Source organism: Danio aesculapii, chromosome 9, assembly GCF_903798145.1.
Source record: "Danio aesculapii chromosome 9, fDanAes4.1, whole genome shotgun sequence".
NCBI lineage: Eukaryota > Metazoa > Chordata > Actinopteri > Cypriniformes > Danionidae > Danio > Danio aesculapii.
The window spans coordinates 32,021,675-32,042,759 of NC_079443.1; the positions used below are offsets into that span (position 1 = coordinate 32,021,675).

At 35.3% G+C, this 21,085-nt stretch overlaps 1 protein-coding gene across 3 annotated transcripts in view; it reads left to right on the forward strand.

Moving 5' to 3' along the window:
• The window catches only part of dachd (dachshund d), a 170,028-nt gene that overhangs the window by 57,981 nt on the left and 90,962 nt on the right, over positions 1 to 21,085 (forward strand). The window lies entirely within an intron of this gene.

Consider the following 21,085-nt stretch of genomic DNA (forward strand, 5'->3'; position numbering starts at 1 on the left):
GAGACTTTTGCATATTGACTATAATATTTCATTATATTTTATTAGATTTTTCTTTTAAATAGGTTTACCTTGCAAAAAAAAAAAAAAAAAGTATATTACTGTTTAGACCAGGGGTGCCCAGACTTTTTCGTATGAAGGGCCAAAATCCAAGCTTGATTGAGAGCCGTGGGCCAATAAGAAATACAGCAAACTGTAGGAAGTTGCCATTGGTAATTTCCTAGTTTATTTAATTCATCCATTCTTTTTCTTTTCAGCTTAGTACCTTTATTAATCTTTGGTCGCCACAGTGGAATGAACCGCCTACTTATCCAGCATATGTGTTATGTAGCGGATGCCCATCCAGCTGCAACCCATCACTGGAAAACACCCATTCACAAATTTTTTCATAATATTTATAAATAAATACTTAAACCATATTTACAAATGCATTATATATATATTTTTTAAATGTATATTATTTTAGCGAACTTACTACAATAAAACCATTAAAAAGAAAATCCATTTAAAAAACAATGAATTTTAATGTTGAATACAAAGTCATGCTGAACCTGCCTTTGCCTTGATTAGTACGCTGATGTCTTCTGCTTTGTCCCCAATTTGTTAATTGACATAATGTAATTTTTTTTAAATCTGAATTATTTACCACATTTAATTGAACCATTTAATTTCAGTTTGCTTTTTTTTGCAGCTCAACAATAAAACAAACAAACAAAAGGTTACATTAAAATAGAAATGAGAATCTCTGTTAAAGGCATTCCCCAACCTTTCACAATCATTTTTCCTCTGGCGGGCCAAATCAAAGGATACAAAGGGCCAAATTTGGCCTGCGGGCCCTGGGTTTGGGCATCTCTGGTTTAGAAAAACTTGCGCATTATAATCAAATGGCATTATCAATTGCAATCAGGCACATTCTCTCTGTCTAATCTGACAATCCAGAAGCAACTTGAAGTGTTTTCTTAAATCCTGCTTGATCACAAATGAGCAAGTTCTCTATTCTTTCTGGTCAACCCCCTGATGCTTAAACAAAAGTAGTACGAAAGACTTTGTATATTTTGAGCCCCACTTCAGACAGTCTGGGTCTCGTTTCTCTCCATACAGTCCCAGTCTGGCCGAAATCATTCTGTCTGTCAGTCAGCAGTGGATCATGGGAATGAATGATCGCAGCGGCGAAATCCTCCAAATCCTTCCCCCGCCAGCCTGTCACACACTCCACTCCGAGCCTGACACTTCTCTATTATATGTTTATCAGTCTCTAATGAAATGCTGACAAGTTTCGCCGCACAACGGATACTGTGTTCCATTAATAGTATTTAACGAACCTTGAGCTCTCACAATGGCTGGGCCCTATTGCCGGTGACAGCTAAGGGGGCCCCTCTGCTGCTCCCCGGTGAGAGAAGATATTATGCATTATGAACATTTGCAATCCCCCTCTCTTGCCCCCCAGACCATCTTACTTGTCTTGCTGATGGGAGTGAGAGCGAGACAGTCCGTTCCAATATGGTCAGTGGTGTCTAGTTAGAATGGAGCCCATGCTGTTGTGAATTTTATGAATTCTCTTATGTGGTGCTGAGATGGATAATGAGGGAGGAAATCGTTTGTCATCATTTTTGTTCTCTTTTTTGGATTTATTTGCTTTTCTCAGTTTGCTTTGATTTAATTTTTTTTTCTACTGAGCCTAAAATACTGATACACTCTAGATTAGTACACAACTATTGATTGCAGATCATCATTGATGGCCCATGATGACTAAAAAGTGATTCACAAGTTGCCTGCCATCAAATGAAAAATACCAAATACGTAGGACAAAATTCAGGTTTAGAGTCTGTCAAAAATCTGTCAATCTACACTGTAAAATATGATGAGTTGGTGTAACCCAATATTGGGTTAAATATGGATAAACTCAACTGTTGGTAAAACGTATACGTTTTAGAGTTGAAGTCTGTGCGAATTGTAAATTTACAGTGTCATTCTTTAGGTAAACAATTAATCTGTGCTAGTTAATCCACTGAAAAATAAAGGTTTGTTTTGATAATCTTCAATCAAAGTCGAACCATTTGCTTCCACATTTTTAGTAGCGGTTCTTCTCTGTTGACGTCAACCCAATAACTCTTAACAACACCCTTCCCACCATTAGTTTGCTATGAGGGAATGATGGACAAAAAGACTGCACAATATTTCATTTCAGTTGGAATGGACACTCATTCATTCATTTTCTTTTCGGCTTAGTCCTTATTTATCAATGGTCGCCACAGCGGAATGAACCGCCAACTATTCCGTTTTACGCAGCAGATGCACTTCCAGCTGCAACCCAGTACTGGGAAATATCCGTACACTCTCAGATTCACAGACAACAAAATAAGAAGATGATATCAAAGCTGTTGCGATCATTCAAAAACATTGGTTTATTGACCAGTCATTGGTCACTTGGCAGAAGCTTGTCAAATCACCTAACTGCAATCAAGGGCATACCTTCATCCTTAAGACCACCGACCGCCATACACTTCTCTGAATTAGCTAATAATGCAGCCCTATCTGTATAACATTATTCCTTTAAGCCATTATCAGCCGGTGAGAAAGAGTTCTGCCCTCATGAATAATCGGACCTTAGCACCTTGCCATAGTTTATTTCTGTTTAAGTAACCTTGTCCACGGAAGTCACTCAAAACATTAGCGCATCATGCTAATTCGAAGCAGATGCCCGCTCGACCCACAGAGTGATTAGTTTCCACAGACGTCGGTGAATATATACGAGGCACAGAGTACGAGACTTGTGTGAAATATCCGCGAGGGCCTGGCACGAGACTAGAGAGCATAGATGTTCCTCATCTGTAATACACTGTGTAGACTAATATCTGCTGCTTTTTCTTATATTGCAGTGCGATATTGATCTGCTAAAATTGTACCATATTGGAGCTGTCTGTTGTGATATTCATCATTCTGTCATGCCCCCCCCCCCCCTCCTGTAGCGACGAGTTATTAGAGGCAGCGGTTTGAAGAGGTTGAAGGCTTTAGTTGCAGAGATGTTGCAAACAATTCATCATAAATCCGAGAGAGATAGCGGTAGAGGGACGGGAAAAAAAAAATCTCAGGTGATGTCTCGCTTAAGATTTATGTGGACTCGGGCCATGCATTAAGAATTACATCATCAAGTGGCGTGAAGACTTTCGCACGATGTGCTGAGTCGGACTATTTGCTCTCCTGCTGAGCCTAAATGGACTTTTCTTACCTCCTCGTGAAGCTTTTTAATGGAATCGCGAGCTTCCAGGAATAAAGCGAGTGATTTAGTTAGCGCGTTTGGAGGCTGGGTCACGGGCCCTGATAAAGCCTGTCTGAAGTAATTGTCATTCTGTGGGTTTAACGACACGGGCCTTGCCTCGCTGCCATTACGCCACATTTGGCAGTTGATGGCAATCAGACAGCGAGGATGAAAGTAAACTTGTACGTGCCACATTCGATTTGTCTCCTGACTGGGTGGGGCGCTTTTCCCTCCAACTGTCTTAAAAGGTTCTGGTTGTTTGCTCTCCGCACGCAGTCGGTGATTCGTCCTGAAGGATCAAAGAGACACCGAAGGATTCGGCTGACATGCATTTAGCAGCCGGGCCTCTTTTTTTATAGCAGGGACAAATCCTGGGATTGTGTTAGCGGTAGGGTCAATTGTTGTGTTTTCACAGTAAACTGCACTCAAATGGAATTGATCAGGATCTGGGAGTCACAGAAAATGATTTGTTCTGCATAAACAGTATCTAAAATTGCAAGAGGAGGAGGATGGGGCGGATCGCAACCCCCGTCTCGCTGTGCCGCTGTGTAAACATCGCTCTTCCTCTCCCACCACAGATCACTTCTGGACTCCCTGGAATATTTACATTTCATTAATTATTAAGAAAGCAGAAGGAGTATAAACAGCGGATCATTTTTTGTTTAATGTTTCACACAGGATTCCGATTCCACAGTCCAATTAATGTTAATCATTAAGGACTTCCTGTTTAGTCCTGACGTTCAGTTTGTTTGTCTCTGAGCGGATGCAGAAGACCTCACATCCTACGTCTTGCTCAATATCAGATATTTGCTCAAGTTGTAATTATCATCATGGCCTGTTTTAGTTGTGGCTGACTGAATTAACGACTCTGGAAAGTCAGTGGGCGACTGAAATGTCACAGAATGACCAGAAATACTTTTTTTTTTTTTTTTGTTGCTGTCATTTGCTAATTGAAATGCAAAACACTCCACGTAATGTGGGGCAAATGTTCTCTGTTACAGAAAAAAGCCTTTAGTTTTGTAAGTGTGTGTGCCGGTGTGTGTTTGTGTGGCACGCTGCCTTAATCGTATTGATTCTGAAATCATATTTGCCGAATTAATATGCATCAGTCTGAGTGCTATTGTTTTGTGGCCTCTTAATTGCTTCCTCTTGTTAATATTAAAAGCACATTAAAGTCTTAACTATTGGCTCTATCTGAAGTTGCTTTCGACGACAATTTCATAAGACAATGGGAAGGATTAATAAACTGCGTCTTGATCTCTGTTATCAAGCCCTTTTACTATTGGGAACCAATTAAGTACCCTTCAAGATGACTTTCACTTGCTGCACTGGTCTGTTCCTCTGCCAGAATTTGGGATTAATTGGGAATTAATATCCTCACAAGAACAAGTTTGCTTTGTTTGCTTTGTCTGACTTTAACAATCAGCAGTGAGGTTATCCCAACCTGTTTGTCAAAGCCCCTCTTCTCCTCCTCCTCCTCCTCTCCGAGATTGATACGTACACGTCCCAGATCCCTTCGAGCTGAAAATATGGGCCATTAACAGAGAATAGTCGACAATGATTTCATTCTCCGCGTAGAATTTTTTCGAGCTTTATTAGCCATGCATATTAATGACTCAATTAATTCTATTCATCCTCGCAAGTCATCTGTTTGTTTTCGCCTGACCTTTTATCTTAGAAGTATTCACGCTCGGCTCGGTTTAAGCACTTCCTGCGCGTCTGCGTTATCCCACAGTGGCCGAGCGCCTCCTCCAAGAGGGAGTCGTTTTAATGCGTTCCAGTGAACCTCCCTCTGTCAGAAAGCACGGCGGATGTAAATGTGACAGGAAATATGCTATTATTACACACTGAGCCTTTCGTCTGACATCCCAGCAAATAAAATTACAGCATTCCCTCCCTTCCTCTATACCCCAACTCCATCTGCCTCTAAAACACCTCTCTTTTTAATTTACGAAGATCCGAGTAAACAGGCATGTGATGTGGAGGGCTGGATACTTGCCCTGCGCTACATCTATCTCCCATTCAAAGTTAGTGGTGAGGACAGGACATATAATTGAAAACTGCAGCTGGACTGTGTACAATCTTGTAAAAGGATGCCTTGGAAATTAGATTAATCAAGAGGCAGACATTGTGGGGAAAGTTTGTTTCGAATGCCTGACAGTATCGCTCTTTCTCTCATTTCAAATGCTGGCAGGGCAGCAGGCAGCTCCAAGGGAAATGTGCTCCTTTCATACTTGAGTAATTGATGAATTGTATGCAATATGCAAATGAGAATCCATAAATCTTATGAATGACAGCTTAATTTATGTGAGCCTTAATGAATGCAGGATTAGATTTTAATTAAATATCCTCAAAGGCACCCTGACTAGTAAGTTTTTAAAGCCTTGTTTTGAAGACTTGTTTCAGTTCAGCGTGGTAGAGGCAGATCACTGAGAGCGTTTCCTCACCGTTCTGAAGATAAGCGCAGCTCTGTTTTGTTAACCAAAGGGACCGAAATTAATAAATATTGCGATGGAAATCATATCTAGCCATCTCGTTTTAACTTTCCTGGAACTGTTCATTTTCATACATTTGATTAACTGCATTTACTTTTTTCGTCTCCTCTCTCTCCCTCTCTCTCTGCCGTATCTGATCTATAACATTTTCTGCAGTGTCTTTTTAATTAAGAGAATCGTCCATTAGGCACGGAAAAGTCAACCAATTAGGCATTCTACATCAGTTCCCAGGATGTACAGGCCTGCTGCTCCTTATTAGTGCTAATAGTACTGATACAAAACAATTTTAAGCTTCACAATTATAGTATGCAATTAAGAAATCTGCTTTTTGCCATTAATGATGCATTAAAATAATCAGCAGTTTATCTTGCTTTCAGATCTTTTTTTTTACCCTCTAAGATCTCCCTTCACTATGAACTTATGTCAAACAGTTCGCATTTTAAAGAAAAAAAAGATGTATTTGCTTGGATTTTTGGATGAACTGGTCACAAAATAGAAACAATATAAAGATCCACCTTTAAAAAGTTATGGAAAATGTACATGCTTTTTTGTGATAATGTTTCAGGCAAGAACTTTATTTTCTGTAATTTTTCAAATGTCAGAATAATGTCATTGACCTGTAACATTTTGGCAATCTACCGCAGAGTGTGAATGCTTCATGTCAGTTCAGTCAGGAATAGACAAACACATTATGCTTAACCTTTAGGCTGCGCTGCAAACCCTTTACCTACTTTAGCATTCTCTTTTGGCCTTTTAAAAATTGCTTGTAAATCTCTCGTTATTCTATATTATCACCAAATGATTCAATATTTATGTCAGCTTGTTTTCTTTCAGCACGGGTTTGGTATTTCTTTTTGAAACTGATTGATTGTAGCCTTATGCAATATGAAAATTTGGAGTGCGCATAAAAGCAGTATTTGAATTTTGAGGAAAAAATTGACAAAAATATGTATTTTTTAATATAAAAATTTATATAAATTAACATAAAAACCAGGAAATTTGCTTTTAAAAAAAACTTTATTTTGTATGAAATCATACTCTTAAAAGTCTTTCTTGTGGTGCTTTTATTTAAAAAATGAAATCTGCATTGCAAGAATTTGATGATAATAATATTTTTTTGTAGGTATTATTATTTTATTAGGTATTTTGTTTTCTGACCAGGAATTATCTATCGATCTATCTGTCTGTCTGTCTGTCTGTCTGTCTGTCCGTCCGTCCGTCCGTCCGTCCGTCCGTCCGTCCGTCCATCCGTCCGTCCGTCCAGCCTGGTCTCACGAGAAAACGTATGTATTTTACGTTTTGTCAGTTTTTTGGCTAATTCGTACAAATTCAGTTGTACGAAATTGTATGATTTTAAAAAGGAGGCGTGGCACCTAACCCCACCCCTAAACCCAACCATCATTGGGGGATGAGCAAATCGTACTAAATTGAATTAGCCACGAAATCAAAAAGTTACGAATTGGCGTGAGATTGTGTTGATCTGTCTGTCTGTCTGTCTGTCTGTCTGTCTGTCCGTCTATCTGTCTATCTATCTGGTTATCTGTCTGTCTGTATTTCTGTTTGTTTATTTGTTTGTTTGCTTGCATGTTTGTTTGTTTGATAAATTAAGTTTATTTTCAATAGGAAATGAAAACAAAAAAGGTCACCATTTATTTTAAGGCATTGATACTCATTATTAACAAAGCATTAACTGACCTTTAGCTTAATTGTTCTTAATTTGCTGCTTATTAGTTCTTAATAATCATATTATATATATATATATATATATATATATATATATATATATATATATATATATATAAACAGTCCCTTGATTTAAACTGTTAACAGTTAGGAAAATCTATGTGAATCCCTGTCCAAGTTCTCCAAAGTCAGATAACTTGCGTTAAAGTCAGTAAAAAAGACTGTAGTTTTCAGCCAACAGTTCATAATCTGCTTTTTCACCCTGTGCTTAGCAATTAGCAATTAGTGCATTAGTGTCCCATAACTGGCTAAATGCACATACATTTTCACATATTTTTACACAAGAACCCACCCAAATAAATAAAGCTGAAGGAAGGAACATGAATGGGTTGCAAGTTCCTCTACAATGGCTCAATCTGATGGCCCTGCCCAATGCTTCTTTAATCAGACTGCACAAAAGCAGCAGGAAGGCCACTTTTATAACCTGTCCGCTCTCAGTATCTCTAAATGTTACGTCCGGCGCTGGACTGTTGAAGGATTGGCCAGAAAAACACGTCTGAGAGCCGAGCTGCTCCCTTTGATTGTGTGCATTTGATCTAATATATTGTTTCTCACAAAAAAAGTGCAGCGTTTACCAGCGGATGCAGCTGTTCCTGCTTATAAAACGCTTTATATGAAGTGCTCGCGCATAATCCATCTATGTAGATCTGATAAGGCGTCTACCTGGCTGAGGGTGACAGGTGTGAGAGGGAGAGAGAGGCGATAAAGTAACACCAGTTCAATGCAAATAAAGAGAGAGATAAAATGGAGATCTGAGGCAGCACTGATTAATGCCGGAGCGCTGGAGGAACGGCTGACCTCTTCTGTTTAGCGTTTCATTCATGTGCAGGTGATAGTGACTGAGACGGATACTTGTGTTGCAGCATATCAGGTATCATTGCAGATTCCACTGCTCTGGTTGCTTGCGAATGCTGTTGAAACTTCTGAGGAAGGCGATGTTGATGCTGGTCGTCTGTGTGGAGGAGAATAGAGATTTTTGGTGGTTTTCAAAAGAGAGAATAGTGTTTCGGATTCATAATGGGGTCATTGCTGTAGCATGTCCATAGTGGTTCTGAGGTTTTAAAAGCATGAAAAGTCTTTGATGAGCATTAAAGGGATGGTTCAGACAAACATTCTACTTCATTTGTGTTCAGACCCATATGCTGTTATTTTTTTTTTTAAACAATTTTGCAATGCTCTTGTTTTAATTCAGTTGGTTTAATGTAAATTAGGAATTTCTTTCGATGTATTTGTGTTATAAACTAACTGAAAGTTGATAAATTTTTCTTTTCCCCATACTCTTAACTTATTGATTATTGCAGTTAATGAATCAGATCAGATTAGAATAAAATATTTATTTATTTATTTATTTATTCAATTAATTAATTAATTAAATAGTTCATTCATTCATTTAATTTATATTAATTAGTAAATTGTTTATTTGGTAATTCTTGGCAAAAAGGTCAATTAATTTCTTAATTTATTAACAAAAATAAAAATTTGCAATGTGCAATACATTGGTTACAGTATGTTATCTGTTACTGTCAGTTAATAAATATATAGCTAGTTCATTTTTACTCAAATCCATAAAAGAAATATATTCTTAAAATCAAAAGTTTGGTTTAATTTTATTAGTTTAGTTTACACCTTTAATTGCACAATTCATTTGTATTAATTGCACAAAGAGCAGATTCATAGGTCTCCAGAAAAACACATACTGTACATCAAAAAAAAAAAACATAGTAAAAAAAACAAACATATGAAGTATCATTTAAAAAAGTTCTGACTACTCAAGGTAAACAAAAAGGAAATATATTCTGAGATAAATATGAACTAAGATTTATACTTGTATTATATATTAATAAATATATTTTCATTCATTCATTTTCTTTTGGCTTAGTTCCTTTATTCATCAGGGGTCGCCACAGCGGAATGAAGCGCCAATTTATCCAGCATACAGTATGTTTTATGCAGTGGATGCCATTCCAGCTTCAACCTAGTACTGGGAAACACCCATACACTCTAACATTCACACAAATACGCTATGGCCAATTTAGTTTATTTAATTCATCTATACCGCATGTCTTTGGACTGCAGGGGAATCCAGAGCACCAGGAGGAAACCCATGCGGACACGGGGAGAACATGCAAACTCTACACAGAAATGCCAACTGATCCAGCCGGGACTCGAACCAGCGACCTTTTTGCTGTGAGGTTACAGTGCTAACCACTGAGCCACCGTGCTGCCTAAATATATTTTTATATATTAAATAATGTAATTATCAAATAGAACCTTAGTGTTACAGTGTGTTTTTGAGTGACACGTCCCTTTATAAAATGCTTCAGCGACTATTTGCCTTCTTTGCACTAGGTTTTAAACTCAATTCAGATTATCCAGTCTAAATACAGTATACTGACCCAGTTTGATGTTTCAAGTCCTCTCGATGTACAGTAGTTACAGTAAACTGAACATCTTTCTAACTACAGTATGATCAATCGGCCAGAGTTATACACTTCGATCTTACAGTCAGCGCACGCAAAGATTGCGTAGTAAAACGGAGCAGCGTTTACCTGCCAGCATTCCATCTAATCAAGCCGAGGAAAAGCTGCAAAGTCAGGGGCCCTAATCTTTGTTATTGTTAGTGCGCAGACCTCGGGTTTGTTATCAGGCCCTTGTTTTCTCTGCTGGCCACCAGTAATCAATGAGGCATGTGCTGCTATCGCTCCAAAAGAAATGAAAAATAAACCAGTGATAATCCTTCAGTTAAAAGGTTATTCGGCACTGATAAAAGCTATTTTGTTAATTTATTTACACTTTGCGCAGGCGAGATAAAGAAAGGGAACAATTAGGGAATTCTAGGTGAGAGATTTGAAAAGGCCAATGACATTGGGTTAATATTTTATAAGGCCTGATTGGCGGCCTTCTGGAGGAGTCTGTATTTACAGAGGCAAAGATGCTGCGATTTGGCCGCTTGTTTTGCTTGACTGCGGGTAAATGGAATAAATATCTTCATCTTTACCTTTCCCGATGACAAACAAGAGGAAGACGGGAAAGGTTAATTGCTCCATTTGAGGCCAATCAAAAGGGAATGTTCTTTCTGTAAACCTGAGCGAGACATGTATTGACTTCAGCCGGCCAACGAAATGTGTCTGCGCTCGGTCCAGAAGTCCACATGCTGATCGAATGGGTTCTTTGTGGACACCTCAAATTTGTGTTTAGTAAATACATTAGGTATTTGATATGAAATACTTGGTTTTTAAAATTGACTGGGTATACAGTTGAAGTCAGAATTATTAGCCCCCATTGAATTTTTTTTCTTTTTTAAATATTTCTCAAATGATATTTACCAGAGCAAGGAAATTTTCACAGTATGTCTGATAATATTTTTTCTTCTGGAGAAAGTCTTATTTGTTTTATTTTGGCTAGAATAAAAGCAGTTTTTAATTTTTTAAAATCCATTTAAGGTCAAAATTATTAGCCCCTTTAAGCTATATATATATTATATATATATATATATATATATTTTTTTTTTTTTTTTTTTTTTTTTGTTTTGAGGCTACACAACAAACCATCATTATACAATAACTTTCCAAATTACCCTAACCTGCCTAGTTAAACTAATTAACCTAGTTAAGTCTTTAAATGTCATGGCAAAGATAAAATAAATCAGTTATTAGAAATGAGTTATTAAAACTATTATGTTTAGAAATGTGTTGAAAAATGTTCTCTCCGTTAAACAGAAATTAGGGAAAAAAATAAACAGGGGGGGGCTAATAATTCAGGGGGTTTAATAATTCTCACTTCAACTGTATTTTTTTTGTGTATTCAATGAATGGTACAAAACTGAAACAGGCTGTAGATAGATTGCAGAAGTTTAATAGATTGAATTAAGTGTCTTTTTTCTACAGTGGATGTTGTACTGTAAATAATGGAATAATTGTATCAGTTTTTATTAATAGCTAAAAAGAACGTTTGTAGCTTATTTAGTTTTTATTAATAGTTTGAATATTTTTTATTTTGTTTATTTTTACTTTTAAAATTTTAGTAAGGTTATGTTTTTATTTTTAAAAGCATCTATATGGTTTTTAACATTTTAAAAAATTATATTAGTTTGGTTTAATTAATTTCATTTTATTTAATTTCAATTTTAAAAATTATTTAATCTTACACCATTTTTTTAAGTAACAAAAATTTTAATCATTTTGTGATTTTATTTATTTATTTACATTTCGGTAGATTTATTTCTTTTATATTAAAAAAATTATTATTATAATTTTAATATATAATTATGTGTAATCCGTATTTAAGAGTTTAACCGATCACACCTGAATGTTAAGAATTTTCAGCTAGAAACAAACCCAAATTTTTCCTGACAGATATTAAGAAGCAACACATGAGAATTGAGAGATGTTTTTTAGTTTTTTATTAATAGTTTGAATATTTTTTATTTTGTTTATTTTTACTTTTAAAATCTTAGTAAGGTTATGTTTTCATTTTTAAAAGCATCTATATGGTTTTTAACATTTTTAAAATTTATATTAGTTTGGTTTAATTCATTTCATTTAGTTTAATTTCAATTTTAAAAATTATTTAATCTTATACCATTTTTTTAAGTAACAAAAATTTAAATCATTTTATGATTTTGTTTATTTATTTACATTTCGGTAGATTTATTTCTTTTATATTAAAAAAATTATTATTATTATGTGTAATCCGTATTTAAGAGTTTAACCGATCAAACCGGAATGTTAAGAATTTTCATCTAGAAAGAAACCCAAATTTTTCCTGACAGATATTAACAAGCAACACATGAGAATTGAGAGATGACTTTTGTGTTTTGTGTGTGAGATGGCCATATATTTTGTGGCTTTAATCTGATTGCTTTCTCAGTGTGGTGGGACGGAGGAGATCATGTTCCACTGTGAACTCCTGGGTCAACATGGACCAAGTCCATTAAAGGAAGCATGGTTCAGGGAAAGTTCACTCTTATTTTCTTTTCACCATGAATGCAAAACAAACGCAGAACTCCTACATTTGTTACAAATTTGCCACTTTTTTGGCCTCGGGCAAGCACTGTGTATAAAAGTTCTAGGATCTGTTATTAACTATAGCACGAGCAATAACCAGAGAATGCTGGCTAATTGTTTGGTTCTTATTCTGAAAGGTAAATAGAGCAGAATTTTTTTAATTTACCATCCAAGAATATGGTTTAACTTCTGCAAACCTCTGCACTGTCATATGTGATATTCAATGTGTTTTTCTGTCTACCCATATTGTGTTCATTCCAAGCATAACTAAAAATGCTTAAACTTTTATTTAAAATATAATTTACAAGTAAATATTTTTAGGTATGCAAATTTACTTTTTTAGCATTATACATATTGACATTATACATTTTAATGTTATTTTACTATTAAACTGTTACACATTAAGCCTCTTTATCTTTTCCTTATCGCTTTGTTTAAAGTAACAGGGTCAAACTTTAATTTAAGGCGGACAAAACCTTCTAAAACCCCCTGTAATTTGCACCCTGGCTGATACCCTCTTCCATAATAACTCGCTGGCTGTGTCTGCATTGCATTTTGCAGCTAATTTCAGATGTTTACTTTCTGAGTAATACAAACCACTCAGCTTTATCTAATAAATAAATGCAAGCAAACATTGCGTTCTCCCTCTAGGGGTGAAAATCTTGTTTATTTGAATTTGTCAGCATCGCGCTCAGCAAAACGTCACGGATAGCCTTGTTTCTCTCCCATTGTGTGGAAAAATATCTCATAGAGTTACAAAAAAGAAACGAGGGGGGAAAAGGATGTAACTAAGTTTGGTAGTGGTGACATCCAGTAGTGGAGTGGACAGGGCAAATCTCAGGCACAAGTGGATCTCATGAACCATTGTTGTGCTCTAATAGCCTACTTTTGAGGACTTTTTGTACTGGGCTATTTAAGGACTCAGCACCCAGCACATGACAAATTGTACTCGTTCTTTTGTGAAGGTCCAGCTCTTGTTCTCTCTTCGTCCTCAGTGGCCCCATAATCGCTGTTTACAGAAGCGACAAACAGAAGAGAAAGCTCATGCATATCTCAGCTAAATGACTGCAGTGTCCTCTTGAACATAGGAGCGCAGGCCGTCCTGTTTTAAGTGAAAACCTTCCGTACTGTCGCATGATGTGGATTTCACTTTCAAACACTTGATGTGATTCAGCTTTGTTTCCAGCTTGTTTTTTTATCTTTCAGAGTGCTATCGTGCCATCATAAATTAAAAACAAACCATATAAAGAAGACAAATACACATAGAAAAGCCAAATATAATAAGGTTAAAAAATAAATGGGTGTATTTAGGGTTGGTTCACAAAAGAATTTAATTTACTCATCCTCATGTCATTCCGAAACCATGAATATATCATTCATCTTCTGCAATAGAGATAATTTGAATCAAATCTGTGGGATTTCAGCTCACAAGGTCTATCTATTCATATAAATTAAGCAATATACTGTAATCTAAAGAGACGTGGTTGGTTTCTAAGGCATTTATTCACATACAGTTTAAACATTGACAAGCAAACAGTGTTTGCATCCTTCATATTTGATGTCTCAAGCATGCTTGCTTGATGCGTGACAACCAGTGAGGTTAATGCAGTACCTTTCAGCTTCCACAAGAACCAACGAGGTTCTTTCTAATTAGCAACTTTTCCATGATAGCTAATCTAACTCAAGGTTTCAGGTTTAGAGTAATTGTTAAAAGTAAGTTGTTTGAACAAGTTTTAAGGGTAAAATAAATATTTAAATCATATTACATAATGTTATTTGACTAAATGTCTGGTGATTATTTACTTATTTAAACTGCCTAGAGACCTAATTTAGGGCAAGGTAAAGATAAGGTAGTTAATTAATGCCAAAATTTAATCAGTATAATCAATATTTGTGATATTTTTCTTCTGATGTGATTCATCTCTCTCTCCATTTTCTTTATTTGTTGCTTATATTTTTTTACAAAAAAGTTATTATCATAGAGATTATCAAGATTTTTATTATGTAACTCTTTTATTATGCTTATTTTGTTTTATTTAAGTAATACTTAATAAAAAGTATTATGGGTTTGGAACATGACAATGAGTAAAAGATGTATTTTTTGACATCAGCAACAACAACAATAAAATTCAAATTTATATCGCTTATAAAGACCCCACAATTACAATTATTATGCTGTAATTGACTCATTGCATTTTTTTCAGACTTATTAGACTTGTTTTAACTCCTGTAAGGCTGAGAAAATCCCTGTAAATTTGATTGAGAAGTCTTCTCTCATACTTGCGATTGCATTCATAATGGTACTCTCATGGTTTTTATCGATGTTTGCTCTGGTTTCTTTCGTTTTCGTATGTTGCGCTAGCCTGGCCAATAGCGGACTCGGCATCGGCATCATCTTGATTTTCGTGTTTCTTCTTTGTTGTACGCAATGTTATTTTATCTTGGAGTTAGTTATTGCTAGAGTGGTTTGTTAGCTATATTTTTGTTCTGTTCGTGGCTGTTTAAAAGCAAATTTCTCGAACACTGTAGTAGTGTGAATAGGTACGTCCGATCAGTGCGCCACCATGTTGTCTCCTGACTTATTAGACTTCATTTGTTTCTTGAATACAAAAAAAATGTACACAATAGCGATCAAAAATTTGGGGTCATTTTTTAATGCTTTATTTTTTTAAAGAAAATTATTCTGTTCATTAAGGTGACATTTATTAAATGTAAAAAAAAATTAATTGTTAAATATTTATTCAAATTTTAAATAACTGTTTTCTTATTGTATGTAATTTCAAATGAAATTATTACTACAGTCATTGTTGCTTTTACTATTATTACCATTAATAATAATAATAATAATAATAATAATAATAATAATAATAATAATAATAATAATAATAATAATAATAATTAATATTAGAGTGATTTCTGAAGGACCATGTGACTCTGAAGACTGGAGTAATGAAAAATGTATCATTAAAATCACTGGAATAAATTATTAAATTAAATGATAAACTACTTTTGAACAGTTATTTTATAGTGCAATAACATTTCACTATTTTACAATTTGTACTGTATTTTTGATTACATAAATGCAGCCTTGGTGAGCAGGAGAAGCTTATTTAAAACATTTTTTAAAATTCTATTGACCCCAAACTTTTGACAGTAGTATATTTTTTGATATCAGCAACAACAACAATAAAATGTCAGTTTTTATTGCTCATAAAGACCCCAAAATTACAATTATTATACTGCAATTGAATCATTACCTTTTGTTTCAGACTTATTAGACTTAATTTGTTTCTTGAATTAGAACACAAAATAGTAATATATTTAAGGGACTGGAGCTTTAATGCATTAAAACCAGGCAAAATCATTCTAAAAGTTAACATGCAAGTCTTTCTTACTAAATATACATTCTGTGAGTGAACAGAAAAAATGTACGTTATGATCCACTTGAACTTGAGAACTGAATCACTCTAATACATGAACATATCATTCAGATTCTGTCAGTGGAAAAGGTCTGTGATTTGTTCATGAATTGGATCTGTTCCTCAAAAACTGTACAGTCCGCTATGTGTTTGGCTTCATAAAAGGCAGTATGAATTTTAAGACACCTTAATGCTGCTTTTTATCACAGTCAGCAATAAGAAAGTCTTTTGGGTTTGGAATGAAATTAAATCAAATGAAAATTTTATTTTATTTTTTTCTGCGTTTGTCGTTAGGGTAAAATATTGTTGCAACAACCTTACAAAAAGCCCCTGTTCTTCATCTCCTTTCACTCTATACCTTCATCAGATGGGGTGTAAACACTCTGAGAGCAGATCCCTGCACAGCTCCAAGGCTAAACGTCTGCTTTGTTCACAATCCTCTGCTCTTCCTGGAGCTAAAGTTGATGTGACATTTTGTCCATTTTTTTGTCCAAGTTTTTTTCTGCTCTTGGCATTGTTGAGAGAGGAGAGAGTAAGGCTTTTACCATCACATGCTGCCTATTGAGGTCTTTCATAAATAATTCAGCTTAGTACATTGAAAGTGATGACAGCAAAACTGTCATGCAATCTCCTTGGTAAGATCAAGGGGTTTTTTTTTTTTCTATAGGAGGAATTTCATTTAGGGACGTTTTGTGGGTTGGACTTGATCGTTTCTTGCCGTGGTCTCTAAAGATCTTCTACAATTCCAAATGAAGTGTTGGATTTAAAAGAGAGAAATTATCCACAAATGAAAATTGTATGATGATTTACTCATGCTTATGTCAGTCTTTGACTTCATATTGGAATTCTGATGAGTTTAGGACAATTTCAGATGTGTAAATTGACCAAAAAAGTTTAGTAGAGGAAGTCATAGATTGATTTAATGACAACACAGAAATATATATTTTTTTCTGTGTTAATTTGCGTATTCACTCCACATCCTAGATGGAGTAACATCATTAATAAAAATGACACAAACTATGTTTACGTGTGCACCAAAAATGTTACTGTTTTCATTTGTTTTGATTATTTGGTTATAAATTGTACTGTAAATGGGAATGAAGATGATCCTAAATGCCAGTTATGTGAACACTGTTAAAAAAAAAACATTTGCTGTAGATTCATTAATTCATTCATTCATTTTATTTTCGGCTCAGTCCCTATATTAATCAGGGGTCGCCACAGCGGCATGAACTGCCAACTTATCCAGCATATGTTTTACACAGCAGATGCCCTTCCAGCTGCAACCCATCACTGGAAAACATGCATGCACTCTCATTCACACACATACACTACGGCCAATTTAGCTTTCCCAATTCACATATAGTGCATGCCATTGGACTTGTAGGGGAAACCGGACCCAGCTGAGACTCGAAACAGCATCCTTCTTGCTGTGAGGCGACAGCGCTACACACTGCGCCACTACACCGCTTGCTGTATATTTAAACTACTTATTTAAAATGAGCTAAAACAACACAATTTTCAAGTTTTATTGGGGGGACAACTTAATTGTTTTATGTTCAGTCCACTGAAATTTGTAAAACTTAAATTAGTTAAATTAATTCCTTCATGTTGTCTCGACAAATTGATTATGTAGAACTCAGCATTTGTTACAGTATAGTGTGGGTATTTAACATTTTTTTACAGTATGTACTCAACCAGCATTTACTAGTCACTTGCTTTACTTGCTCTAAATGCTAAACACATTTTGATTGATGGTCATTCTGTGATGCAGTAAACGTTGTGATAACTTTACTACATCAGTTTCTTTGCACCATGTCTGGATGAATTCACACAACACAAACTGTGTATTGAGTTGTGTTGACAGTTTATCCAATTCAATTCATCTTTATTTCTATAGCGCTTTTACAATGTAGATTGTGTCAAAGCAGCTTAACATACTGTAGAAGTTCTAGTAAATTGAAACTGTCTCAGTCCAGTTTTTAGAGTTGAAGTTCAGTTTATTTCTGTTTGGTGTAGTTTAAACGTCACTGCTGGAAGTACAAACACTGAAGAGCAAATCAATCGATGCGCAGCTGTGGCGAGGAACAAACTTCACCAATTGACGAAAGTGAAAGAAAAAAAAACTTAGAGAGAAATCAGGCTCAGTTGGGACCATTTCTCTTCTGGCCAAGCTTCTTGTTCAGAGCTGCAGTCTAGGTGCCGGAGGCTGGATCATACTGGCCCACAGGATCAATGCGAAGACTTGTTTGTCACTTTGGTCTTTTAGGAATCAGTCTCATGCACTTCGCTCCTCCATGGATATGGCCAGTTTAGAGATTTGGAGTGAGGGAAAACCATATCCAAGCATACAGTTTGATCAAAGCAGTAATAATGTGACAAAGGTGCCTGTTTATTGCGACTAATTTTGCCATATGTAAAACAACTGTGATTATTGTTGCAGTATGTCAATGTGATTACAAGTTTGATCGCATTAGTTTGAGTGAAGGATTGTGTTAACCTGAGGTAACGTTTAATTGGAATACTGTCAAAATCAAGCCTGATCTCATAAGGAAACTTAACTATTTTATATAATGGCAGAAAAGCAGCTAATTCATTCAATTTCGTTTATGCAAAAACATACACTTTTTAAAACATCAAACACCACCCCTAAACCCAACCATCATTGGGGATGAGCAAATGAGATCATACAAATTTATACGAACTAGCCACTAAATCAAAAAGTTGTGAATATTTGTGATATTTTGTTGCAAAATGCCATTATAATCACATAATAAGGTTGCATTTAAACTGCATTTTTTCTTTAGTGTCTTGTGACCACTTGAAACTTGTCAAATATGAACATGCAAATGAATTTAACTGATATGATAAAGAAAACAGCTCAAATTATTTTGTTTTCTATGAAAGTAAAAACGTGGTTTGGATCAGATGGTAAAAGCATGATAACAGATATTTTGGGGGGTGAAAATTTCTTTTACAAAAGATCAAGTCCATTTTAGGCCTGAAAAAGATTCTAACAAATCATCAAATAGAGCCTCAGTAAAGAACTTGACATGTTCCAAGTATGAACAGAGGGGGCGCTGCAAAGAATATCAAATATAGCCCTATTATAACAGTGTGAAATCCTTTACCGGGACATTTATATGAGGTATGAAGTAGATGATGTCTCTATTTCTGTTGCGTGATGCGAGGTGGAAATGATTCTGTCACATCCGAACAGACTGATATGGTTCAAGCTCCTTACAGTGTGAATGGCCTCGGGCCTGACTGTATATCGAGTGCTTCTCTTTCTCATTGCTAACGCTATGAGCATGGAGTTTATGGCCTCTTCTGTTTTTAGTGTGCGAAGTAAAGAATTTCCGTTTCAATTTCATGCCTGTCAGGGATAAAACATGATAAAATGCAATGAAACGCAGCTCATCTGCCCAGTCTGTAAATGGACTAAACTGATGCACATGACAGACTTTGGTACATGAATAAGTGAGCTTTTAAAAAGGCCTTGGGTCGTTGTGAATACGCTCTTCTGCTTTCCTTTTGGCCATGAAAATGAGGCCCTGTTTAGTCACTGGAAAAGCAGAGAACAAAACCTTGAGTTAATGAAGGCCTCTTTCAATCATGTCCTGATATGCCATTCTAACGCAAGTGCTGTGAAATATAGACAATGCCTTGAAAATGAGCTTTTCTCTGGAAACAATGAGAAGCATTTTTATCTGATTTATTCATTATTTGAAATATTCAATCATATAATTAGAAAATTCATCTGTGGTGTTTTTTAAGTCTTGATAATTTAGTTAACAATTAAAGGTACAGTAGGTGATCTGCCTAAATGCTAACTGGTTAGCATAATATCTTTCAAAAACAATCCTTCCCCTGTCGTCCAAAGCCACGCCTCCTGAAATTGAGAGCACGCACATTAAAGATGACAGAGACCCGCTAGATCATGTCATTCGCCACTTACAAAACTTTATAGTACTTTATAATACTACAATTCTGAACAAAAACTGTATTATATCTAGCACGTTTTCAGTTATGTAATTACTCTCTCATCAGTCTCACTCATCAGTCTCACTCTCTCACACACTTTGTCCTAAAGTGACTACTGAATGCTTAGTGCTTGGCCAGCGAGGTGCAGGAATTACACTTATTACTAAGCCATACATTACTTGCATGCTATTTCAGACCGAATTTTAAGAGTAGCACGATAAACTAAAAAACAGGGACGCGTCACAGGTGTCATTTTTCAAAATATAACACCAACTTCACCAGTGAAGCAGGAATAGCGCTATTTACTAAATAATAAATATATACATTTTCAATGCTGTAAAAGGTACTGAAAATAGTCACATCAATTGTTTGCAGGAAGATTTTAGTGGCTGAACAACTCTTCCGTACATATAACCCATTCATAACAACACAATCTACATCAGCTTTGCATGACTAAAATAGTTTTAAAACATACTATTACCTGTCTAAAAGAAATACTTCAGCCATGGTGTCATCCTTCCTCAAGCGTGCAAAAGTAAATCCAATATTGATTCAGGATTTTAAAAAGTTTTGATTCAGCATTTGTTTTTAGCACTGTCACTCGTGTCCACGTGATTGCGGGCCGCGTGAACGCACCGGCGGATCTGAGTGAACAGGTGCGCAGTTGTTGAAATCTGCATTTGCTGACAGACAGTTTGGGCTACTTATAAGAATTATCGACCCGACAATTATTAATTGGATGAACATTTTTAAGTCTTAAGCCTTACCCAGAATATAAAAATACATTTACAAATACACATTTAGATCATTTACTTTAATCATTACTATTAGGATGTGAAGAGACTTTCAACCAGCACAACAAAAATCTTTCTGAAGACAATCACCTACTGCACCTTCAATGTTCAATTACCTTATTTGTATGTTTGTTTGTTGTTTTGCTGGTTTGTAAATTACATATTTACAATATGAAAATAAACATATTAAAACATATTTGTTTATTTACTTATTAATAAGGTAAATATAAAGGTTTTTATCAGTCTATAAAATGGTAATGTAAATATAAATTTATGTTGATTTTTTTTTTTTTTAATTTCAGTTACTATAGGAAGATTGGTTCGTTAAACAGGTACATAATATATGTTTATTTGTTTAGCAACTTTAATTAGTTTATAATAAAACAGA